We start from the raw sequence: 27,709 nt of genomic DNA on the forward strand, positions 1-27,709 counted from the left end.
GCTCTTCTCTGATTCTATTCTGATGATACTGGAGCATCTGTAACATCTGGGACGGGGTACTAGCTTGCCATGTACTTTCGACTTTCAAAACTCGATTCTTAACTTGTGGACTTGAATTCTCGACTAGTTTAGTAACAAAAAGATGAGGGTATGACTTGCTATTCGTCTTCAAGCCACTGTTTATAATGAAGCATTTCTCGAATCTAGAATAAAAATCACTAGTATCTTCGTCTTGTTTCTGTTTACAGGCTGAGATTGCATCCCAGTCTTCCTTTTTAGTGGCTAACAATCTGGGCAAAACTTGTATTAACAGTTCTGGTAATTCTTTACATTTCTCTCCAAGACCGGTACCTGGTACTCGTATCTTATCTTCAGCTTCTAGAACTGCCCAATCGATCTTTTTCTCTCCCACCTCCCATTCTTTTTCCTTGAGTTTTTCATATACCCCTGCGGGCAACAGGACCTTTAGCATTTTAATAATATCCGGATACGTGTATTCTCCCATACGGAGCATGTCCTTTAATTCTCGATGGAACCCTGCTGGATCTTTGTCGTGACAGGGAATTAATTTCTTCATCTCTAAGAGTTCCATCTTTGTAATCGGGGTGTAAACAAATACTCTTTGCATTTCACCATCCGCTGTCCTGACTGGGTGTACTTCTCGTAACGGATTCTGTCTATCTATGTAAAACGGTTTACTTTCTGGAGGTGAGACATGAACAAAATGCGGGTTCAGGAACGTTCTATATTTGTGACGCTGTTCTAGAATGACACTAATTAAATCGGTACCTAAACCTTTCCATCTATACTGGAGTAACTCGTTCAGGACATCATGTAACGGACCTGGATCAGAATGTTGACCCTCATACAATATGATGAGGTGCTGAATCATATACATACCCACCAGTCGCTGCTCGGCTGGGGGCAATTTCAGAAACATTTGTGCCACTATTTCGTCTGGAAAAGTGATAGAATCAGTAGTCCATCGGACTGCTGATCGGGCTAGTTCTTGTTCATGCATAGTATTTAACTCACTATAACCGATTCGTGATTTCAGGATATGATCGGTAGCTTGAAATACTTGTTCTAGAGAACCTTGTTCTGGTGCTGGATGATGAAAGATTTTCTTGTGTTCTAGGCGTAAATGGCGGTCTGGAAATCTAGATTTTCCTACATACGCTATTCTGGCAGTATTCTCGTCCTCTACCTCTTCTGTAGGAGAGTCATTCTCTTTCTCGCTTACTTGTGCTGTTTTACGTTGTTCGTGTAACCTTATTATTTCCTTACGAATTTTCTTGTACATACTCTCTATACTACTGATAGTTCTGTGCTTACCCTCGGCTATATTATCACTCCACCTTGTCAGGATTCTCATTTCTGTCGGATCTTTGGACGGATAATCTTGTTCCCTTATTAAACAATTAATCAGAAACTTTAATATCATGAGCTGGATCTCAGCTTTCCTTTGAGACATGGCTTCGCCAATGCTTTCTGGATCATCCCCTGTACGGATGAAACGATATATTCTGTCTAGATCTTCTTTCATATCTGGTAGGGTGTCCAAATACCCGGTCACCCGTCTTACACGTATGGAGTATAAAACCGTACTATCATCGCCTATGACTGGATCATAGCGGCATTCAGTAAGAGCTCGTCGAATGTCTGCAACGGACTTATATTTGGGCGTACGCTGTAACGCACGTTCATGTAACTCGACTGACGTTATACGTTGGTGTGGTGGCGGGGTACCAGGAGGACCTCCTGCGGCCCCTAAACTAGAATCGTCAACTGATACTCTTCGTACTGGCGCGGCGGGAAATTGTAATGTAGGCTGGACCGGGGGTACCGTAGCAGGTACTGCAAAGGGTGCCCCGGTGTCTGGAGGAGCAAGAATTGCATTATTTACAGGAACTGGCGGAACAGGATTTGCATATTCTGGGACTGTGTCGTCCAAATAGGACGAAATAAAAATATCAGCTGCGGTCGGTTTGTGACGTAGCTTGGTCGGAACTAATGGTGGCGGAAAATTACTGGATGCCTCCGGGGTTGTTTTTGGCAAGCCCTCGGCAAGAAGAGGATACATACCCTTTATGAGGGCATGCCTCTGTCTGTCTGACTGTTCGGTTTTAACTCGTTCACCTATCTCGATTAATTCCCTTTCGTGGGCTCTTTCTAAGGATTCTCTACTTAATTCTGACTTTCTGATTTCTTTTTCGGTTCTTTTATGAGATTCTTTGCGCCATAACTCGATGGCATCTTTCTGTGACTGTCTGGCTTTCTTTTTCCATAATGCTTCTTCTACTCGCATGATGCACTCGGCATCCCACGTACCTGATACGGGCCATCTATACTTTTCTTCTAACTGTTTGGTGTACTCCACCCATAAATCTAGATATAATATGGCACTTATGCCATGCTTCTGATACATAAAGTGACCTGGACTGTCCCTAGGCGGGACAGGAACTGCTTCTTCTAACAGACCTTTTCTAGTTCTTAACTGACGTAGTTTGGAAAACAACGGCATGACTGGACTGTAATCTAGACACAATTACAATACACAATGAACACGATAATTACACCACTTTCATACCACGACATTTAAATACATGAAGAACATTTAAAATAACAGTTCGAACAGAATACTACCTGGAATACGGAAAACAAAATACATGAATCTTCTCGAGAACAGAACTGACTAGAACAGAAACTAGATGCACTGCTGAAACAGTACGAAACTTACCGGTCTCAAAAAGAGACACGTCAGGACCCGCATCCACCGGAGTGGACACTTCGTGTTGGGTCTGTGTACCACCAAAACCCACGGACCAGAGTCAATTAGATTGACCCTGTCTAGATACTACCCCAGCAACGGTACTCACCGGGCAGCAAGAACGGAAGGCCTCGGACTGGACTGGACTGCTTCGACGCCGGACGGACGAACTTCGGACTTCTGTTACGGGTGGGCCTCCGGATACCTCGGACCTTGGACTCTCGGCTTGGGCTCTGGTCGGGACTCGCCGCGTTCCTCCACCGCCTCGTCTGGATGCTGGACCGCAACCTCCGTCTCCTCCGTGGGCCTGAGGGATACTTGAAGCAGAAATATCTGCCGGTGCGCAGAAGAGTTCCGTCACGGCTGCAGAGGGTCAGGGGGCATACGTGGCTTCACCGGCGCGTGGGGAAAGGGCAAGTCCCTATTCGGGCGCCATTATGTGGTATATAAATAAATAATACCGGATCTATTTTTGACTGGACATAGTAGTAACAGATAGCTCAATAAATAAGAGTCAAGATTCGAGGTAGTAGGAGTTTGCAGGTTTAATACAGCATAAAGGACAGGAACAGGACAACCTGCACAGGAATAGGATGGCAGCGCTGCCGGGGGCAGGATCGGAATCGGGGACGACGGCGTAACATTTAATAACAGTGCACAAGTATATATACTAAAACAAATGCATTACAATACATACAATAGGCGGAGCAGTGGGTGGGATCAGTAACAGTCGCGAAAGATAAGGGTGAAAGTAGGTGTAACAGGAGGCGTATACATAGACATGTGATGTAAACGTAACAGAATATGTCATAAATGGGGCGGAAACATGGAGGGGGCTACCTAAGGAGCCGGGACCTCTAACCTAATGGTGCGCGCAAACTGACAATGACGTGTTACTAGGAGAAGCTGGGGGCTATGACTTCTGCGCTAGGAGCAGAGACTGAAGTCTGGAGAGTCAGGGCGACATGTACCTAAACACTATCTAGTATCTGATGTTTAGAGAACATGTTGATAGAATCCAAAAGTTATCGGGGTAAAGGCTAACAGACTCTAAGACTGGTGCATGCATTATTCTACATGTAGTGCGTGTTGAAGAATATTAAATGACCATTAATACAGTATTTCTCTTACATGGAGACGTAAAGACTAGACGATGACTGAAACTATTGATGCGATTCAGTAGCTTAGGAATGCAGAGAAGGAGGGCTGGACTGATAACTAGAATCATAACATACTTTTGGCAGACTCGTAGGCAGAGCCAGGTCGAGCCGGGCACTGTGAGGCAGGAAGTAAGTGAAGGGTCAGGAATACAGGTGGGGGCTGTATCGCTCCTCAGCGAAGGCTCAGGAGACAGGAGCTGAATCTGGTGTCCGGGCCCTTTTGAGGCCTAGAAACGGGGACTTTTCAATGAAATAACGTGCACACTGAGAAACGTGGCAACGTAACTTTACATAGGCCTAATACTCGTAGCTTTCACGAGAACTGGAAACTGGCATACTAGAGATGGACACAACGGTAATTGCGTCTTTAATCGAACATAGGGAATACATATGCATATTAATCATGCACACATAACATAAGATGGGGGACACGTAGGGACACAGAACATGGCAAAATTTACTTTTCCACAGGTGCACAAAGTCAGGCAGGATGGGAGTGAATTGAAAAATACAAAAGAGGTCAATCAAGGAGAATTTAAAAATTGGTCACTGATGGTGTTGATTTTTCTGTTAAACAAGTCACTCTATGGCATTGCTCCAACACAAGTAGTGAATCCCACTGCTGCCACCAATGTGAGAAATTGTGTTGTTAGTTGAGGGGGGAGAAGCCTTCTCAAGCAACAGTCACAATCTTTGTCAGGGTGAACTACACAAGTCACTAAATCAACCTGTGCTTGAACCTCTGTTAGCTTGGCACAAAAGCAGTCAGGCTTAACTTAGAGGCAATGCTTAAAGTATTTAAGCAACACCACAACAATACTTAAGAAAAAAACACAACTCAAGAAAATCCCACACACATTAGAACAATAATGTACAATTTAATAAATTATTTGACAACAAAACAACACAAATTCAATCAGGAGAACCGGATATTTGTAATTTCAAAGATTTAAGGTAAATGGCTTCTAAAAGCAAAATGCCCCAATCAAAATGATCTGGTTGTGCGAGACCGGGTGAAAGTCAGTAGTTCTGTCTGACCACGATGGAGCATAGGCTGGATACAGGTACCAGGTTAGTCCAGCTGGACAAGTTACCTTCTAAAGTCTAGCCCGAAAAATTCTGTTTGCTGCAAGGAGCAGGGAGACTGGCACGAATAGTCATCATTATAGTGTGAAGAGCAGGCCAGTTGCCCTGGACTGTCGTCACTGTAGCGAGAAGATCCTGTTGGGTGTTGCAGATGGTCATTGCTGGAGATTCGCATTGACGGTCACTGCTGGTGACGCTTTTACATGAGTTTGGTTCATTGTTGGCCATTGCTGGAGCATGAAGAGTCAGGTTGACCAGAGCTTCACATTGGTGGGTGGCGTAAGCAGCAATATCTTGGTGTGAAATGGCCTGTTTGCAGTCATGAAAGCCCAAAACATCAGGATTTCTCCATTTTAAGTCAGAGGAGTGCACTCCGATGCCACCGAGGTGTCCAGGTCCTGGGGAGGCACTTCATGGTGATCAGGGACTCACTTTTGCAGAGGTAGCAGTGCTCAGGCAGTCGCAGTTCAGGTTAAGGCAGCAGGTCAGCTGGACAGAAGCAGGGAGTAAACTTGTTTTATCCCTGTAGCACAGAACGGGTCAGTCAGCAGACACTTGGAGTCACTCATTCTGGGATGATGGGTTGAAGGGAGTAAGTCCAGTATTCCTTCTCGGCATGCAGAGCATTCATCAAGCAGCATGACAGCAGCGTGTTCTTCTTCTGTGGTGTCCACAGGCCAAGAGCATACTGAAGAGTGGATCTGAGGGTCCCCTTTTTATACCTGGTGCTTACTTTGAAGTGGGAGAAACTTCTGGGGTTTCCCCTATCGAGGTGTCTGAGATTTCCTTCCTTTCTTCCCTTGTCTCGGTCTGTCTGGGCGGTAGAAAAGGGGGTGGTGATGGACGGAGCATCTGAATCAATCAAACACTCACACCCAGTCAAAAGATCTGGGTCTAATCCATCACCGTTCTTTAGCCCACTCTGCCACCCCAGTTCAGACATGGCTATATACAAATCAGTCTGACCCTGTGCCTCATGGGAACAGTCCAGCCCGAACTGCCAAGCCATGCCTTCCTTGGACCGGAAACAAGCTTCCGAGGACCGGTTTCTGGCATTCCAGCCGTCTTCAGCCCGGCTTGCTTGAATCCAGTGGCAAAGTGAGCAAGGGACTCACGTCTGAGCATACCCTGCCACACTTATGGCGGCCAAAAGCGGTACAAAAGAGGGTGGTGATGGACGGAGCATCTGAATCAATCAAACACTCACACCCAGTCAAAAGGTCTGGGTCTAATCCATCACCGTTCTTTAGCCCACTCTGCCACCCCAGTTCAGACATGGCTATATGCAAATCAGTCTGACCCTGTGCCTCATGGGAACAGTCCAGCCCGAACTGCCAAGCCATGCCTTCCCTGGACCGGAAACAAGCTTCCGAGGACCGGTTTCTGGCATTCCAGCCGTCTTCAGCCCGGCTTGCTTGAATCCAGTGGCAAAGTGAGCAAGGGACTCACGTCTGAGCATACCCTGCCACACTTATGGCCGCCAAAAGCGGTACAAAAGGGGGTGGTGATGGACGGATTTGCGGATCAGACTGATTTGCATATAGCCATGTCTGAACTGGGGTGGCTGAGTGAAAAAAGCCTTTTGTATCGCTTTGTTCGCCCTAAGTGTGGCAGGGTATGCTCAGACGTGAGTCCCTTGTTCACTTGGCCACTGGATTCAGGATAGCCTGGCTGATGAGGGTTATGAATCCGAAACCGGTCCCAGGATGCTTGTTTCCGGTCCAGGGAAGACATGGCTTGGCAGTTCGGGCTGGACTGTTCCCATGAGGCACAGGGTCAGACTGATTTGCATATAGCCATGTCTGAACTGGGGTGGCTGAGTGAAAAAAGCCTTTTGTATCGCTTTGTTCGCCCTAAGTGTGGCAGGGTATGCTCAGACGTGAGTCCCTTGTTCACTTGGCCACTGGATTCAGGATAGCCTGGCTGATGAGGGTTATGAATCCGAAACCGGTCCCAGGATGCTTGTTTCCGGTCCAGGGAAGACATGGCTTGGCAGTTCGGGCTGGACTGTTCCCATGAGGCACAGGGTCAGACTGATTTGCATATAGCCATGTCTGAACTGGGGTGGCTGAGTGAACTAAAGAATGGTGATGGATTAAACCCAGATCAGTTGACTGGGGGTGAGTGTTTGATTTGTTCAAACGCTCCGTCCATCATCTCCTTTTGTATCGCTTTGTTCGTCCTAAGTGTGGCAGGGTATGCTCAGACGTGAGTCGCTTGTTCACTTGGCCACTGGATTCAGGATAGCCTGGCTGATGAGGATTATGAATCGGAAACCGGTCCCAGGATGCTTGTTTCCGGTCCAGGGAAGACATGGCTTGGCAGTTCGGGCTGGACTGTTCCCATGAGGCACAGGGTCAGACTGATTTGCATATAGCCATGTCTGAACTGGGGTGGCTGAGTGAACTAAAGAATGGTGATGGATTAAACCCAGATCAGTTGACTGGGGGTGAGTGTTTGATTTGTTCAAACGCTCCGTCCATCATCCCCTTTTGTATCGCCTCGGTCTTTCTGGAGGCACAATAGGCTAGTGCGAACTCCTTTGTGCGTGAGCTGGAGCAGTGCCTTCGAAGTTCAAGTGTGATAGGAGTCAGCTCCACCCACCATTAGGCCAGGATGACCCATCCAGCTAGCACCTAGCCTGCGTTTGTGATACTGTTTGGGAGGAATACACAATGGCCAAGTGACCCTGGAACAGGCTTCAAGCATCAAATGATTAGGCCAAGAAAATGCAAACTTTCTAAAAGTTGGAACATTAAAGGATTATCTGACCACTTTTTTGATTGCTGCTGTTTATTTAAAGCAGACTGAGAACCAAACTATTTTTTCTTGGTTCTGCCAATTAATTGGCAAACGTTTCACACACTTTTCAATACATTTTCTTGTTCAACAATAAGTTATGACAAAAACGATGCACTATTGAATCTCATCTGTCTATACACCTTATATTTATATTTGTTTGATCACATCTTTCAATAAAATTAAATTGAAAGAAATTATATGCCGGAGAATATCATATTACACCATATGCAATAACAGTGTTGAATTATTATCATTACACCATATGCAGTTTGTCACAAACAACAGTAATGAATTATTGTCAATTAACTCCCATGACATTAGTAGCCTATTTCTTTTCAGAGAGTTAATAACCATGTTAATAACCACCTGGATATTGACTGAAAGCCACTATTAATTATTAATATATTGAAAGATGCGATCAAACAAATCTAAATATAAGGTGTATAGACAGATGTGATTCAAAAGTGCATCGTTTTTGTCATGACTTATTGTTGAAAAAGAAAATGTATTGAAAAGTGTGTGAAACATTCGCAAATTAATTGGCAGAACCAAGAAAAAAATAGATTGGTTCTCAGTCTGCTTTAAATAAACAGCAGCGATGAAAAAAGTGGTCAGATAATGCTTTAATGTTCCAAGTTTTACCACGCCCTATCTGGCTACGATTGGGCGTAACCCCCATTATGACTAAATTTCTAAAAGTGGCATTTTCAGAATTGTGACTTTAAATCAGACTTTACAATTAAAGAGTGGTTTAAATTACAATTACTCAGCCACCTAACATGACATTTCTACCTGCTTCCACACTACCCTAGGGGTGACTTATAAGTATTAAAAAGTAAGGTTTGAACCTTGCTAAAAGGTTATTTTGTTAGGTCAAAGTGGCAGTTTAAATCTGCACACATAAGCTGTAATGACAGGCCTGAGATGTTTAAAAGGCTAATTCAGTGGGTGGCACAATCAGTGCTCCAGACCTACTTGTATTAAGGTCAACAAGGGTCCCCAAGTGAGTCAGCATAGGACCTCGGTGAGCATATTTTGTGAAACAACAGCGGTCCCATGCATAAGAATTATTACAGAAATCGCTGCTTTTGCCTTGAAAAGCCCTGTGTTTGTCTTCTGTCAACCTTCTGTACTGATCTGATTGTGTCTGGGTACAGGCTTGTGCCCCACACTGGTGATTTGTTGAAGGTATTCCTTCTGTATAAAACTTTCAATTGAGTAAAAAATTGAAGACCTCTGTCCGGCTGGACATGTCGCTCCAAATATAGAATTGATTTCGTCTATATTCATTGTTTCGCATATAATTCTTATGCATGGGACCGCTCCAGACCTACTTGTAGAACTTAATTTACAGGCCCTGGGTACTTGTTGTTCCACTTTACTAGGGACCTATAAGTTAATTAAATATGCCAAATGGGTGTAAGTCAATTACACCATGTTTAAAGGAGAGAGTACCAACACTTTAGCACTGGTTAGCAGTAGTAAAGTTACAGAGTCCCAAGGCCAACACAAATGAATTCATCAAAAGTAGAGTAGGGAAGGCAAAATGTTTGGAGGAAGACCACCCTAAAGCTGACAGGTCTAAAAGTGACCAAGAGTCAATGGAAAGCAATGCTAACTTTACTCATGTGTAGGATGATGTTTAGAGCATCCATCTTTTTCCCCACTTAATCCAACCTAGTCATCTTCTTATTACCATTTTACTCTCTACAAAAAATAACACAAAGCACTGCATTAAGGTGCATGGATGTGCAATGGTAAATGAAGAGATCAATTTCTACTGAATCTTCTCTGGCAGTAATATTAACTCAACTTGGGGGTGATCTGAGCTCCAACTTCCACCTGGTGTTTAATTGGCAAACACTGGGGGCCAGCTGTATGATGGACTTGCATTGCCCTTGCGTCACACAAGGTGATGCAAGGCAATGCAAGCCCTTAAACCAGATGTACTATGCCATGCAGAGCCACTTTCCATGGCTTTGCGTGAGACAGTAAACCTGGAGTAACGCAAGGCAGCACAAGTCACAGCCTTGCATTACTCTATGATGGGAACGCGTTCCATGGGTGGAGCATGAGTGTTCCCACCCATCCACCGATGGTTTTTGGCACATTCCCAGATTTATTTACACTAGTAAATCTAGGAATGTGTCAAAATGCTGCACCTTCCCAGGTGAGGTGTAACGGGGAGAAATCTTTTTATTTCTCCTCGTTATTTCCTCTTTCAGGGTTTGCTGGATTCTGCAGCACACAAAGAATGAGGAAAATGCCTCAGATGATTTTTTCTGCAAAATTGTGCCCCTTCCGGAGGAAAACAACCCTCCCTGTAAAGCCGGCACTCTTGCACCATGGCGCAACGGTGTCAGCATTAGTGCTAGGCTGCACTCAGTGCATCGGCACAGAAGGAGAGCAGGAATCCACCATATTTTAGTAGATATGATGTATTCCTGCCCTCTCCATTTGACACAGCGCAGCAAGTTGTTTGGCATCAAATCTTTGAAAATCTGCCCCTGGATGTTATGCAACTTATCAATTATCCAAAGGGTAGAGTAGTGGCAAGAAATCCCTAGAGTACACTTCACTATAATTTGCATCATAATACAAAGTTCCCTAGCGAAAACGGAATCTAAAGTAAATTCTTTGTGATGCCTAACATACTCTCTGTAGTTAAATTCAAGTGGTATTTCTAAAAAGGATAATTAGCCCTCACACACCAATTTGTGTAATGCTTCACCATTTAGCCCCACCCCCTTTGTAGATTTATAAGCCTTCTAACATGTACCCTTAATAGGGGAGCTTTTATATTGTGATGCTATAAGGTGGATGAGGTCCCCAGCAAATATCGTTTAACCTTACCTATAGGTGACAACGAATAAAGGAGGAGTGTGGCTCAATGGTTAGAGCGGCAGACCCTGATGCAGAGTTCTGGCCAGGGACCAGGGTTCGATTCCCGCCTCGGCGGGGTCTCGGGCTCAATTTCCTCGGACATGTTAATTCTCGCCTCGGTGCCTATTCTAATCACGGGCCCCACGCTGAAACTCTGGGCAATAGCTTGCTTAGCCTCCACACCGGCCCCAACAGCGCTAAGGATGCCTGGCTTCACCCTGGGGGTGCCCAGGAGTGGACACTTCACACGGAAAGCCAGGAGGGGTTACCACAGCGGTATGAGTATCAGCGCCAGGAAGCCGAATAGGCGACACCGCAAGGTGACCGTCTGGTGACAGTGCGCTCTATAAGTACCATGACATTTACATTACATAAACAATGCATTCCAGTCAATTGATAGTTTTCTGCCTTTTCCCACTGTGCACTTGCACAGAACGAACAAAAGGTACAAAAGTCATTAAAATGTACAAGTGGCTTACTGTAATGTGGTCAGTAGTCTAGTGGTTAGAGGGTGGAGACGTGGGAGGGACAGGAAAGGGAGGAGCGGGGATAACAGGAAAAGGGGCAGTTAGAGTAGGGACTGGTAGGGAAAGGGTCGAGGAATAAAGGCTGTGTGATTAGACTAGCTGTGTCCTCATTGCATGAAGGACACTACAACTGGCGACGAGGGTGGGATGGACTGCATTGTGCCAAGGTGCTAACCCCTGAAGCTGGCGACCCTGTCCCTGTGGCAGCGCGTGTTTCAAGTCGCTGTCGCGACGGGCGCGCCCCGTTGAGTGAGTGCCGCAGCAGAGCCTGAATCGACGGCATTGCGTCACTTGAAACCAAGCTCCGTGGCCTGGAAGCCGCGTGGTGCGTTGTCCCGCGAAGCGCGATCGTGCGCTGTCGACTGGGTGCTCACCCCAGATGCGTGTGGTGGTGCTCGCCAAGGTATCGACGTCGGGAGCCCACCCCGGTCATACCTGCTGACTGAAGGCCCTGCCGCGTGGAGAAGGGAGGCCAAGTGGAAGACCAGCGTCCCAGCGTAGCGCTCACACGCCCGATGAGTGCACGACCTCGTGAAGTAAGGCTGGGAATGCAAACTGGAGCCAAATCTCACAAAGAACGAGATTTCGAAGACGGCGGCCATTTTAGAGTCAGGCCTCTCCACCTATCCCCTGTCAGGGATAGTGGGCGGCCATTTTGAAGTCAGGCAACCGTAGGTTTTCAACACGCCCAAGCAAATTCAAGCATCAAATTTGCAATTCAACACCAAATTGAAGACAGAAGACAGGGTTTTCCATCAAACCCAAGCAAAGTCAAGCCCTGAAGGTGACGCTCAACGCCGCAAACCTGTCCAGCGACGACAGGAGCATTACAGAAGGGAAGAATTCTCTCTGTCAGCAACAAAAGAGACTGGACATAAACTCGAAGAGAGCAAGACACAAGAGAACGATGCCGGGATCGCCATCCAGTGGAGCCCCAGGCCCAGCTGTCACCAACAGACCCGGCATGATGGGCGTCTCCTATCTACGCCCCCCTGAACCGCTTGCACTCGTGGCTGGAGGGGGGATGGGCCTCCGATGGCAAGAATGGCTCGAGGATTTCGAGGACTTCATGCAAGGGTCTCAGGTCACAGAAGAGGATCAGAAATGAATTGCCCTGCGCAACCTTGTAGGAAAAGAAGTCAGCCAGCTCATCAAAGAATTGCCTACCGATGATACGGGGTCATACACCAAGGTACGTGACGCTCTGAATAAAAAGTTTCTGCACAAAAAGAATGTAGACTATGAAAGATACACCTTCAACCTAGCAGCGCAGGAGAAAGACGAACCAATGGGCATGTTCATCACAAGAATTCGGCGGCTTGTGAATTCAACAACTTCTCCACGGAAGATGCTCTCAGATTGCGCATTATAGAGGGATATCAGTCAGAATCCCTCAGAAGATGACTTCTCAAGAAAAGTTATACTCTAGATGAAATAGAAGAGATGACCAGGTATCACGACCAGGCAGAAGAACATGCGAAGAAGATGGAGGCGGCACGCACAGAGAAAAGGAAACAGGCATTCCGACTTCAATCACGCGTCACCCGCCGACACTCTCGTGATTGACAGAGGGCGTCACGACCCAAGACACATCACCCACATGCTGGTCGGAGACGTCAGGACTCCAACAGAGGAGACAGAAGGCGGGAACGTCAATTCAAATGCTACAGGTGCGGCTACGACTTCCCACACACTGATGCATGTCCCGCACTCGGACAACAATGCCGGAAGTGTGGGAGAGGCAATCATTTTGAGAATGTGTGTGGAGAATATCGGAAAGACAAACAAAAAGATCAGGCCAGATCATTTTGCCCGACAACTGCACGACATCATGCCAAAGCAGTTCAAGACCGCCGAGAATCGTCCACCGGATCTTCGCAATCGAGCAAAGAATCTCAGAGGTCGCAGTGGTTGAGAAGATCACCGTCACAAGAGTCAAGGTCACCGTCGCCCGTGTCACAAGATAGCGATGAGTACATCTGCCTGGTGGCTGACCCAGATCAACTGAAGAAGTATCCGCGACTGGACATCTGCGTAGGAAACCACGCGACAAAATTTGTGTTGGATAGCGGCGCCTCTTTAAACTACATCCCAGTGACTGAATTCAGAGAATTAAGCCGACCCCTCCATTAAGCCCATCACATGTAAGGGTGTATACCTGGATGTCTAAAAAGCCGCTTCCATGCCTAGGGAAGTTTGCAACCACTCTTACTCACAAGGGTCACACTATACCCGCCCACATCCATGTAATCAAAGGACCTGAAGCAGACTGCCTCCTCAGCCTCCCCACCGCTGAGCGACTCAGGCTAGTCGAGATTCTCTATCGAGTCAATGACGAGCCAGTCATCATCCACAAGTTCTCCAAATTGTTCACTGGGCTAGGGAAAATGACAAGATGTCAGGTACGTCTACACATCAACGAAAAGGTGACTCCTGTCGCTCAACATCACAGGCGAGTCCCATTCCACCTCCAGAAGGCCGTGGAAGATGAAATGCAAGAACTGTTACAGGCAGACATAATTGAGAGAACAGACGGACCTACCCCTTGGGTTTCCCCAGTAGTAATCGTGCCAAAAAAGGGTACCCCTGACAAAGTACGCCTGTGTGTGGACATGCGGGTACCAAATACCGCCATTGAGCGAGAGCGTCATCCTGGCCCACATCTGAGTGATATGATCGCGTCCCTCAATGGAGCCCAAGTCTTTTCCAAGCTGGACCTTAATGAAGGATACCACCAGCTTGAGCTACATGAAAAGTCACGATCCATCACCACTTTTGCCACGCATCTCGGACTCTTCAGATACAAGCGGCTCAGTTTCGGAGTCTCCTCTGCCGTGGAAATATTCCAGGAAACCATAAGAAAGACAATTCACCACATCCCCAATGCACTGAACTACAGTGACGACATTTTAGTGTATGGCGCAACAGCGCAAGACCATGACATGGCACTAGATAGAGTCTGTCACGCCCTCCTAGATGCCAATCTCACTCTTAACAAAGAGAAATGCGAATGTCACCAGTCCAGGTTAAAATTCTTTGGACACGTATTTTCAGGAGCAGGGATGAAACCAGACCCTGAGAAAATAGCAGCACTGAATGACATGAAAAGCCCGCAGGATGTCGGTGATGTTACGTCTTTTCTAGGAATGGCGAGCTACTGTGCGCGATACATAAGAGACTACGCCACAATCAGCTACCCATTGCGCAATCTCACCAAGCAAGGGCAGCCATTCCAGTGGACTCCACAATGTGAACAAGCCTTTCAAGAGAATAAGAAAGCTGTCGAATCTGCAGATAACCTAGCCTATTTTAATCCTAAGAGAAAAACAGAGATCACGGTTGACGCCAGCCCTGACGGTTTAGGGGCCATACTTGCGCAATTTGATCATGACACCGATCAGAGGCACGTCGTCACGTATGCCAGCAGAAGTCTGACCGATACAGAAAGGGCGTACTCCCAACCTGAGAAGGAGAGCCATGCCATTGTCTGGGCTAGTGAACACTTCCACATCTTTGTGTTTGGCAAGCATTTCACGCTGGTCACTGATCACCAGGCACTAGTCACCATCTTCGGCAACCCGCGAGCAAAGATGCCTCCCCGGATAGAACGATGGGGTTTGCGTCTTCAGGAGTACACGTACACCATTATACACAAACCTGGGAAGTCTGCCAACCCGGCGGATTACATGTCTCGACATCCTAATCTCTCATGTGCATCAGAACCGTCGCTTGCAGAAGAATACATCAACTTTGTGGTTGACCAAGCCAAGCCACCGGCTGTCCCATTGGAAACCATCTGTGCGGCCACTGCTCAAGATTGTGTTTTGCAACGAGTGAAGCATCTACTGCAAACAAACACCTGGAGGCACTCCAATGAGGATAAAAAAAGAGATCCAGGTGAAAAACATGAATTGAGTGTATTTAAACACGTAAAGGATGAGCTATCCAGCACAGCGGATGGACTTGTGCTCCGGGACCAAAGAATAGTCATCCCCATGCAACTCCGCCAAGGCGTAATCTATCTAGCGCATGAAGGAAATCGTGGAATGATGGCCACTAAAAGAGCGCTCCGAGAGAGGGTGTGGTTCCCGCTTCTGGATCAGATGGTCGAACTGACTCTCAAGGACTGTCCTCATTGCCAACTGGTGAGCCAAGGCGAACCCCCAGCTCCGCTTCAAATGTCCACGCTGCCCACTGGCGTCTGGCAAGACATTGCTCTGGATTTCTTCGGGCGTCTACAATCGGGAAAATACGTTCTAGTCATTATGGATGAATATTCAAGATTCCCATTTGCGCAATTTGTTTCATCCACCAAAGCTGCCATTACCATCGCTGTCCTGGACGAAGTATTCGCTGCCTGGGGCATACCGAAAAGAGTTAAAACAGACAATGGACCACCGTTCAACGGTCACGAGTTCGGAGAGTTTGCTGAACATCTTGGGCCTTATTTATGAAGGCCTTGCGCCACCGGTGCGTCACTTTTTCCCATTTTAAAAGTGACGCACCGGCGGCACAAGGCCTTCATAAATAAGGCCCCTTCATTTTAAGCATCGTAAGATCACTCCTCTGTGGCCGCAAGCCAACGGAATGGTTGGACATTTCATGGGAACTCTGAAAAAGACACTTCAACAAGCAGCCCTCGACAAAAGGGATCCGCAATTGGCCCTAAATGAAGTCCTCTGGGCATACCGTACAACCCCCATGCGACCACTGGAAAGTGACCTGCCACCCTCATGCTGGGGCGCCCCATACGAACTAGAATACCCACTTTGGAGGACGCTCTACAGTCACACCCACCTGATGGAGTGCATGATGACATGGCTGACACCGATCGCAAGAACAAGGAAAAGATGAAGGTCTACGCTGATGCCAGGCGAAGAGCCAAAGCCCCGTCCATTCAGGAAGGCGATTGGGTGCTAGTCAAACAAGAGCAGCAGAGGAAAACGGACTGTCGCCATCGGGCTGAACCCCTGATAGTCACTCAACAAAAGGGAACTATGATAACTGCGGAATCCGAAAACAAAAGGATCACACAAAACGTGTCACACTTCCAAAAGTGCACTGCGGCTGTCAAAGATGCATTTGACAAGCCATCAGAAGCCCCAGCCACGGAAACGTCAATCTCCGGCAGTCCTCTGCTAAGATCCGAGAATCAGCATGAGTCTGAAACCGAGGCTGCAGAGGTGCATCTCAGGCCTCGACGAACCATCCGCAGACCTGCACGGCTGATTGAAGAACCATAGACATTTCATACTTTAAGTTGCATTTGTTTAAGAAGAGGGGAGATGTAATGTGGTCAGTAGTCTAGTGGTTAGAGGGTGGAGACGTGGGAGGTACAGGAAAGGGAGGAGCGGGGATAACAGGAAAATGGGCAGTTAGAGTAGGGACTGGTAGGGAAAGGGTCGAGGAATAAAGGCTGTGTGATTAGACTAGCTGACTCCTGTGTCCTCATTGCACGAAGGACACTACAGCTTACCGACATTGGAACATTCTTTTATATTATTGTAGGTTGTCAGCAATGCATTGGTCCTGTTGGGTGCGCGGAGACTCAAAACAAGCTTTGTAGAATTATATGTCTAACCGTCCATCCGTCTGTCCGTCTGTCTGTCTGTAATTGGATCTTACTAACCAGTTAATATACTTGTGGTGTGCCTTTTCCATGATCTTTCTAACTTATTCCATTTGTTGGGGGTATTTGCATGGTAAACCTTGAAAGTGGAGCTTTTGAGGAACGACTTTCCTCATCCATCCAAAACTAAAACTGTAAGGCCTGAGATGCACTCCTCTCAAGAGCTGGACAAAACCCATATCGAGTGTTCAAAAGAAAAAGGAAATGAGGTGCGGAGGAAGGGTGTTCTCTATGGAGGAAGATTTTTTTATCCCATGGAAGATAGAAAAAATTTAAGAAGAGCAAATGTGCATTAGCTAAATGTTTATGCATATGTAAATCTATGTTTCAGTCTCGCGCAAACATGTTGCGCAATGCAGTGCAGCAACCAAAGTTGTAACACAATGTTACAAGAGAGGGGGAGAGCAGAAAAGTGCCATATTTATTAATGTATGGCATTCTCCTGCTCGCTCCCTAGCACTAACTATCAATCCTTGCTTCTAAGGCACATCTTTGCACCATCTGCATCATGTGTACATTAGGCTTTTGACATGAAGGGTACTCTTCCAAGGTAAAGTACTGTCCCTAGATAAACTTTACAACTTTTCCCAATTTGCATGTATGCTACACTGTACAGCATTAATCTAAAGTTTAATTAATTTAGAGGAATAAAAGAATGTCTCCTGCCTTATGGAGCCGTTATTTTTTGGTACAAAACTCTGGGCCAGATATACGACCCTTTCATTTAGCGCCTCACAATTTGCGACTCATTGTGAGTCTCAAAATGCAAGGCGCTAAATGAAATGTTATTACACTGTTTTGCGATTCCCAATGGGGTCGCAAATTGCAGGGCTCATTAATATTAATGAGCCTCTCGCAATTTGCGAGCCCATTGGGAATGCCAGCACTCCCAGGAATGGTGACCTGCTGGGCTCAGCAGGCTACCTTGTCTGGGACTGCTTTTTAATAAAAGCAACTTTTTTATTTTTTAAATGCAGCCCATTTTCCTTAAAGGGAAACAGGATGCATTTTTTTACAAAAAATTAAACATTTCTGTTTCATTTTTTAAGGGCAGGCAGTCGTCCCTGGGACCACTGCCTGCCCCATCATAATTGCGACTCGCAATTCCTTAATAGCGAGTCGCAAATTAATTGAGACTCGCTATTCAGTAATTGTACATGGCCAACAGTGATTTTGCATGTGCAAACGGGTTCGCAAAGCCATTTGCACATGCAAAATCACATTGTACATCTGGCCCTCTGTCTACTATTGTTAGTAGATAATGATGAACAGCATGGAACGCCCCCTTGATGCACAGTAATGCAAAGCTTAACAAAGCACTGCTTTGAGTTACTTTCAGGCAAATAAATAGCACAAAACATGTTTTGCTCTGGAAAAATTAAAAAGATGTATTTTGCACTGATTTGCGTCACTTTTGTGATGCGAACCCTGGGCAATTTGTTCATTAATCTGTCTCCTACTTCTGTATTTAACTAAATCAGTTTCAGGATGGGAAACTGCATGCAAAATATTTGTAAATAGCCACAAACCTACTCATTTGTATTTGTATCTGCATTTTGTGGGGTCACTCCCTCCCACATGGTCTATTATTCTATCCCTAATACTAAATCTACAATGGTGGAAATCCTATCACATTGGTGGACTCTCCAGCATCGTATGTGCACTTAGCTCTTCGAAATGTTCACAGCTGCACTGACTCTGCAAACAAAGTGAGTAAATTTGGAAGCATAAAAATATTTTGTGTCCTCCTAAGTTATATTTAGTTGTGCAAAAGCGTGTCTTAGTCCTATACATTGACCATAAAACATGTACACTGTATTCAGTTACATTTCCAGTAAACAGATGAAATCATAAAAAGTCAGACACCTATGTACCTTTGCTTTGTCAAAGTCAAGTACTATTTTTACCAAATTGAGATATGTTGTGAGACTGAGGCGTCTTTTTGCACTTTCTTAATGTTCACTTGCTCATTAGCTATCTTGAGCCAAAATGTATTCAGAAGTTATAAAGTACATAAAAGACATTCGTGCCCAGATTTACTAAGCACTTCCATTACCCTTGTATCATACACGTCAATGCAATACCCTTAATTGATATTTACAAACCATGTAAGAGATGATTTGCACCGCCTTGCTTTACTTGAAAAAAAATGTAATGCAACACAGCGCTTTTTGCTGTGTTGCATTACATTATAGTGCTAGGTAATCCATGGCTGGAGAATGGGCATTCCTGTGCATCTACTCATGGAATTTGACACAATCACAGATTTACTATTATCAATAAACTTGGGATTGCACTAGAATGGTGCGCCTCTGGAGGATGGTGTAACAAGGAGAAATGTTTATTCTCCTTGTTACTTCTTTTTTCTATCCATGATGCACTTCACATCACACAGAGAAAGTGAAAATCGCATCTTAGGGTAATTTTTGTGCAGAAAAGTATATCTTGCTGCACAAAAACAGTCTTGTCTGTAGCACAGGCACCCTAGCACCATGGCGCAACGATGCATTCATTGGCGCCAGCAGCACACAGTCAACAAGCACAAGGAGGGAGAAGTGTGTCATATCTTAGTAAATTTAGGTGCCTTTCTGCTCTCTCTGTTTCATGCAACACATCGCAACAAGTTCCCTTGCTGTGTTGCATTGCTTGAAAACTTTGTAAATCTGGCCCTAAATTTATAAAGCAGGCTATACTAACATGACAATATCCTGAAGGAAAATGTTAGTGGGTTTATATGACAACAAACTATGTAAAATCTTTTGAGAGATCATAGATAGAAGAGTTCCAATGAAAATATCTATGAAAAACAGCCCACAGCTAATCCTGCCACAGTGTGTCTTTTTCAGCTTTTTGAAAATGTATGAGCAGAAAATAAAATTGGGAAGCAGGCAGAAAAATCCAGCAGTCATTGTGGCAGTCATTCACTGCTGAACCATTGAGGAATATCCACACATGCTTATAATGTTCTCCCTTGGGACAGTGTAGGCTTCTCCACCAGAGTGGTTGCAACCTCTGTCAGAAAAACTCATTGTCAGATAGAATTCCAGTGAAAATTCCATCAATCCCCTACCTCTGCTGTAGCAATCTCCAGCCCATAATTGAGGGCACTTTAAATTTACCCCGAGAATTGGGATACATTGTCATAGCCTTCCTATCTAGTCTGCCCAATATGCTAAAAAGATAAATGTTTTCCAGGGGAAAACAGCCTTTACAGTGAAGCTTGAACCCCACATATCTTTACCATGCAGGCTTTACAACACAGGTGACACTACCACCCATGCCATTTCCATGCATGCTACTACAACAAATCATGAATGGGAAAAGTAATTACAGGTAAGTACTAAGGGCCGATTATGTGTCCAACAGACTCGTGGTGGCGCTCCTGTGGCCATCCTGTTCTGAGGCAGCAATTTGGACTGCAACCGCTGCGCCAGCTCTGCCAGGGAACCAATGTTCCCTGTCTGTGGCACAGCAGACAGGGGTATCCAATATGCAAGGTGGGACCGCTGCCAAGCATATTTCCAGTTCCCCCACCTCCAGCTTCTACATGGTGGTGAGCTCACCATGAAAAGGCTGGTTGGGTGGTAACAAAGGGGGCCTTACAGGGCCCCCATGCCCCTACCGCCATGGGGATGCATTCAATGGGGCACAACGTGTGCCCCATGTTTGCAAGTAATCCAAGTTCCAGCACAGCATGGACTTCACGAAGTCCATGCCGTTCTGGAACTTCTTTTGCGTTTCCATTGCTGTGCCTCGGTTTAAGGGCACCGCTGTGGGAACGTCAAAAGGAAAGCCCACCAGACATGAGTTGCACTCGTAATCTGGCAGGCAGACCATGCATGGCTTTGGTGGTGCTTGGCCTGCTCAAAGCCGGCGCAGCATAGCCAATCACTGTTCCAGAGGACCTGCTCCTCCCACACCAGTCAACCAAAAAATTGGCAAAGCTAAGGGGGAAGCAGGTCCTCATAGCTGTCCCTTGTATCTGCCTGTCGAGGGTGTTTTCAAAAAGAAAAATGTTTCTTTCAAACATGTCTCAATCATTTCAATAATCGTTTGGGTGTGTTGCAGGGCATTGGCACCCCTTGTTCGAAGGAAATATTAACATGCATTCATACCATCTTGGTGTCTAATGCTTGTGTAAAGGCGCTTGACACCTAAGCACACAAGCCAGCATTCATCATTCCAACATAAGTTGTTAGTCTTCTGCATAAAATCCTTTGTATCCCTAATATAGGATTCTGAATTGTGTACATAGGGTGCTAGGAAGTAGTCAATAAAAGTCGATGTGTTTTCAAATATACTGTTCTGTAAGGAGACGATGGGGTGACCCAGAGGGTTGGGGGCATCCTTATGTACCTTAGGTAACAGTTATAAGGTAGGGATAGTAGGTGTATCATTCTTTAAGAATTGAAATTCATAGCAACTTAATAGTTGTTGCTCTTGCCATGTTAACAATTTGTCTTTACAGCTAGACAGTACATTGTGCAGATACTTTCTGTCAGTTTTGATGTAACATGTACTTTTTCTCACCTGTCTCAATTCTTCCTTTAGATAACTCTCCCTCTCCATTATAACTATGTTATCTCCCTTGTTAGTGTGTTTGATAACTATAGTTTGAGCTCTCTTCAAATTTGTAAGACTATTCCATTGTGTCTTACTCAAATTATTTTGTTTCTGGGGTTTTCTACTCAGTTTCAAGATATCATTCGCAACCACATCTGAGAAGACATCAATGTTATCCCTTGGGAGTAGAACATTGGAGGGCAATCACAAACTCAGATATGAGTTACAACACAGCGAGACACTTCAAGGAATGCCATGATGGGGAATGGGCAACGGCAAGGTACTTTGGTATAGACACAGTAGTGAACCATCCAAGAAGAGGCAATAGAATCTCTGCTCTACACAGAATGGAATCTCTATATATTGAAAGTAGGCAGTCCTACTCCACATGGTACGAACAATGATGAGGATCTACACACACACCTATAAAACCCACTAGCTCCTTAAGAATAACCCATATAATGTATGTGACTGTAATTTTAATTACCATGATTATGATTTTTGTTGTTTTTATGTGAAATGTTTCTTTCTACCTCCTTGAATTTGATACTGAGATATTCAACATTCTAGATTTTGACTTTTTTCATAGTGTAGCTATTCACTCTAACAATTGATTATTTGTTTTCCTTACAGATTTAAGTAAGGCCTCCATGCAAATCATGCTGTCAATAACTCTTTGGAAGAGTAGAAGGCGATCCCCATGTGGAAACACCTTTAGACCCTTAAATATCAATAAAAAACAGTTTCTTCATATACAGGTACTATACCCTTGAGTGAGAATAAACGCACAAGACAAGATCCATTATATCCAATATAGATAACATGTCTTTCCCTAAGAAATGAAACAAATGAAAGGTCTCAGTATCATGTTTACGAATTAATCGATACTACAATACGAAGTCTAAATTGTCGACATGAAGTAATTTCTATCTGCAAATCCACATAAAGGGGCCGATTATGATAGAGGATTTTCCGCCTCCTCCGGGGCGGTGGATGCCACCTCCGGCCCGGAGGAGGCGGAAAATCCTCTGCGGAGTCACCAAAGACCCACCGCCGCATTACGATGGCTGGTGGGTCTTGGATTCTGTCCGCTGCTTTTCCGCCGCGGTCGGATTACAACCGCGGCGGAAAAGCTCTCCTTTGGCTGGCAGTGTCTATCAGACACCGTCAGCCAAATTAGGAAGCATTAGTAAACATGCTTTTCCGCGGCGGTTTTTCCGCCGTGGAAAAGCATGTGTACTTTTGCTTTTGGGGGCCCGTTGCGGGCCCCCAGGGCGTAGGCGGGTGGGGGGTGCACATGGGGGGTACCTATGGTACCCCCCAGCATTTACATGCACAAAGCGGCAGGCACCGCACGGTGCCTGCCGCTTTGTGCATGTAAATGTTACACATGCACTTTTAACATTGCGGCGGGTGCTGCTTGAAGCAGCAACCGCCGCAATGTTAAATATCCAGGATGTGACCGCCAGGGTGGCGGTCACATCCTGATTTGCATGGAGGGACCTCCGCAGTCCATGCGGACGGTCCCTCCACCTCTGGGATGGCGGACGGACGCAAGTCCGTCCGCCATCCTAATCGGCCCCTAAGTCTTTATGTCATATTGTGGAATGCCAAGTTGATAAAGTTTCACAATTTGAATTGAGGAAGCTACCAAATATTCACTTATTAAGTATTTTGTTTATGTTCATTTAATGACGTCGTGTGTGACGTGGTATAAAAAAAAGTGATTGACAAAAAACGGGTCATGTGAACAAGATCGTGAGATCGAAACGCGTCTGTTTCTATTGCCTAAATAAATACCTGATACAACATTACTACGTTGGAGCGTCTGTTTCCTTTGATGCACGTTCGATGAGGATTTACACTGGAATAGATTTTACTTCTTTTTGAACGATACAATAGAGGGATTCTTTCTGGTCTCAGGAGGTAGTGCTTTCCAAATCCTAGGAGCAATCCCAGAGAAGGCCCAATTACATGTTTTCTTCTTAGAAAATCATAGTGGTTTTAGTAGAACCTTATTAGCGCTTCTGGAGGATCTATTACCACAAGATAGTACCAGTTTCTGTGCCAGGTAGCTCGGAGTGTTGTGGTAAATAGCCTTGTGTGTCATGCATGCGATTTTCAGTTGAACTCTGGTTTCAAAGGGTAAACAATTGAGGGCTCTAGTGTCCGGGGAGATGTGGCAGTTTCTTTTGGAATATTGAATTCTGGGGAGTACTAGAGCATGAACTGCAAGTTTGAGGTCATTTGCGGGAAGGAATGGGTTTGAGTTTTCTAAGGATATTCATTTTAAAGTTTGCTCCCTTTGTTGTGCTACGAATGTGTTTCTGCATGGTAAGATTTTTGTAGAGAGTAACTCCCAGTGATTTTGCAGAGTCAATAATAAGAGGTTGGCAGTTGAGTGCTGTGATGTGTTTCAGCCAGTCGCTGATGATGGTCGCTTGATTGGGGGGAGCGATGAGGAGAAATTCTGTTTTGAGGGTGTTTAGTTTCAGGTGGTTGTCAGCTAGCCGAGTCGGAGTTTTTTGAAGCGTGACGTTGAGGGATTTGATGTCCTCTGGTGAGTGGATTTTTAGATAAATTTGTGTATCGTCTGCGTAAATGTGGAATTGAACATTAGAGGAGCTGAAGTTGCCCGTGAGTGGTTCTATGAATAGGTTGAAGAGTGTAAGAGAGAGAAAAGATCCTTGTAGGACTCCTAAAGTGACTAGGATGGGATTGGACAAGGATTGCTTAACCTTGAATCTTTGTGATCTATTGTGCAGGAATGAGGTGAACCATTTTAGGTCCGACCCAGATACTCCCATTCTATGCTTCAGGAGGTTTAGTAGGTAGTTGTGCTTGACAGTGTCGAAAGCTGAAGATAGGTCAAGCTGGATTAACAGGCAGGCTTCGTTTTGATCAAGGATTTTTAGAGCGTCATCAATTATGTGGGTCATGGTTGTTTCAGTACTGTGCCCAGTATTGATCCAATAGGTTGAAATGAGCAATGTGTTTGCTGAGCTGTGTGTGGACACATTTTTCTAGAAGCTTGCCCAATGTAGGGATGTTGGATATTGGGCCATATTTGTTTAGGTCCACCGGATCGGCCGCTGGCTTTTTTAGGATTTGGGAAACCTGCCCAGATTTAAGCATATCTGGGATGATTCCTTGCTGAAGAGGTTTTTATAATCCTGGTCCATAGAGGCAATAATAGTGGCATTGAAATGTTTTAAATGGTTAGCGGGGAGTGGATCAATGAAATGGTTGGATGGGTAAGCAGGGTAAGCATTTTCACTATCGTATCTTCACGGTGTGAAGTGAAGAAGGCCCAGGAGGCATTGTTTTTGAGGTTAAACTTAGGGGAGCACATGACTTGGGCTCCTGGAGGGGGGAAGAGGTGTCCATGATTGTTAAGCATATGATTATCCCACTAAATAATAGTGAAATGTTGTCAGAAAAAGAAGACAAATAAATAAATAGAAATGTAAATTTAACGTAACAGTATAATGAACAAAATGTGAGATTGACTCCAATGGTAGGAGGGTAGGTAACCTGCAAAACAAAAATGAAAATAAGTCTTTAAAATTAGATCGATGTGACTGAATGAGGTCAAAGATCACAAATTAACATAACACTTGGCAATATTGCTTATTCGCACATGTGCATTGTGCCTGATACATCCCACACCTCTCATAGGCCCGCATGAAGAGGTGTCTGTGGGGAAGTGCCTGCTGGGTCAGATCTACCGTATGGTCCAGCAGGTCTTTAAAATGATTCAGAGATTAGACAGAATTAGGTGAGAGATCACGTCATTATGCAGGACAATGTTGTTTATTTGCAACGTGTTTATTTGGAGGCCTTGTGTATGAAGGCCGCTCTGCTTACCTTTTGTAAACACTGTTTTCAACAGAGCTCAAAACTTGAGTTCTGCTTTGGTTCTATACTGCAAACTGTATTAAATGCAGCCTTGATTTATTTATCTGCAGAGTGGACAGCAGCATCCATAACTTGAAAAGAGAAAGAGAAACAATGTGAGAGAGAGGGAGAGGGAGAAAGAGAGAAGAAACAACATTGAAAGTGTGAGAGAGAGAAAGTGATAGATGGAGCAGGAGAGGTAGTGTTGATACTGGAGAAAATCTTAGTAGCTCACCCTTTTGCCTCCGGTGTGTGTCCAAGCATGTGCCGGTTCATAGTGCACCCTCAAGTTTAGTGATCTGAAAGATAGTATACAGTTAGTAATAGCAGAGTACATACAACTCCACAAGTATATTTCTGCGTTATGCCTTTGGACACTCAGGATACTGTATTACATCAACTTCCACTCTAAGGAGGTGTCTGTGCGCTCTTTTTCTCCCCGAGTAGTATACCCCATGCACTCCCACTGCATTGCGGTGAGTTCTCATTACTGAGTACCCAGACTGTTGCACCCCATTGACTCCCAGTGTCCGGAGGTGAGTGCCCTTTCTTGCGCACCCAGACTGTTCCACTCTATCCACTCCCACTGCCTGGAGGTAAGTGTACATTTGTACACATCAAGCTGCTGCACACTATCCACTCTCTTTGCCCACAGGTGACTTCTCATTGCTTCCGAAACAAGCTTCTTTGCTCACCTTGTGCCATTGGCGTGATTGAAAGAGGGTCCACCACGTGTCGAAACAGCCTTCTTATGCGTTGTTACGATACCACGCATCATCACAGAATCCTCAAAAGCTGAACCTGTCCGATAAAAAGGAAGATAAGATTGTGCGCCAATTGTTTATCAAAGGAAGTGAGAGAGTGATTAAAAAGAATATTCGCAGCTCACCTTTCTGTCACCGGTGTGTCTTCCACCATGTGCCGGGACATAGTGCACCCTGAAGGTCTACATCTAAAAGATAGTAAAAGACAGATGTTATGATTGGTAATTGTCACTATCTTAATGTGGAGTAGAATAACATTGCCCTTTCACACACCTTCCCTCCCACATTAAGAATACAACTATTTGTACAGTTCCAACTTGTTTAATGGGCTTCCTATTTATGAAGAATTAGTAGAGTAGTAATGTTTTCCATCCGGTGATAGAAAACAAGTGGTGCGCAGTGATACACGTGGTTTCAATCATCACGAGCGACGGACTTTTGACCAACTACAAAAACTTTCCTGCTATACGAAAAAAAGTACAAATGCAATAAGATACGGTATATACGACTGCGGACACCTAAATCGCTGCGTCGCCTTTTTGTATTCAGTTTGCTGCTTCCCATCTACTCCCTCTACTGCGCACCTAGACCTCACTGCTCACCTTTTCATGGACAGGGTACGTTCTACATCATGCAGTCCTGCTCTGTCACCAAGAAGTCTCATATTTGCTGCCGGGTCTTGATATCACTATGGCAAAGGACATACTCGTGCTCCCATCATCATTGCAGGTTCCTCACCCGCTCAGTCCTTGCGGTACCACTAACTCAGTGACCAAAGAGGTCACGCACGTGGTGGTGGGCCCCCTGTTAGGTAGTTTGGGCCTACATGCGGCTATTGAACCACCAGGACGGGCCATCACAGCGCTTGCGATGGGAGAAACTCTAAAATGGCGTAGAGCACGTGCGCCCCGTCTTTTTTATTGGTAGGGTCACGTGTGTTGTGACGCATGTGCTGGATGGGTGTTGCTTGGGTGTATACCAGCCATGAGGGAGTGTGTGTGTGCTGTTCTGACAACTAGACCTGGAACTAAGAAATCACTATAGTGGAAATCTGGGCCATGTAGCGTTGTTGTGTTTTCCTGGAAGCGTAAGCGGAGTGGGCTGGACTGACGTATGGCAGTGCTGCATGAGGCTGTGAACAATGACTCCGGAGCTATGGGCGTCGTTCCGTTGTGAGCTATATGAGAAATCAACTGATTCGGGTGTCCGTGTTGTAGTGCTGCCATCACCCGGGTCTTAAACGCAAATGTGTCATTATGTCTGTAAAGTCCCACAACATGGCCTACATGGAAGGTATGGGTTATCACTGACCTTATATTCATCCATAGTTGCACACATAAAAGATGGTGGACATGACACATTTTTGCGAATATGAATGTTTGTTGTACATTCAGTGAAGCGTTGTAGCTGTAGTAATACAGGTCTATGAAAGCTTTAGGTGGCAGTTTTTGGCACATGAAGGGCAGCTAATATATATGCGTATGTGGTCATTCGGGTATACCGTCGAACTTGGTGCTGGAAATCAGTGTTCGAGTCTTGGAGTTGCGTCCACATCCTGTTGTTGTAGAGAAATTACATAATCTACGCGAGCCTGAAAATGTACTGTAAATACGGTGCTCATGTAAATT

This window comes from Lissotriton helveticus, chromosome 12, assembly GCF_964261635.1.
Source record: "Lissotriton helveticus chromosome 12, aLisHel1.1, whole genome shotgun sequence".
NCBI lineage: Eukaryota > Metazoa > Chordata > Amphibia > Caudata > Salamandridae > Lissotriton > Lissotriton helveticus.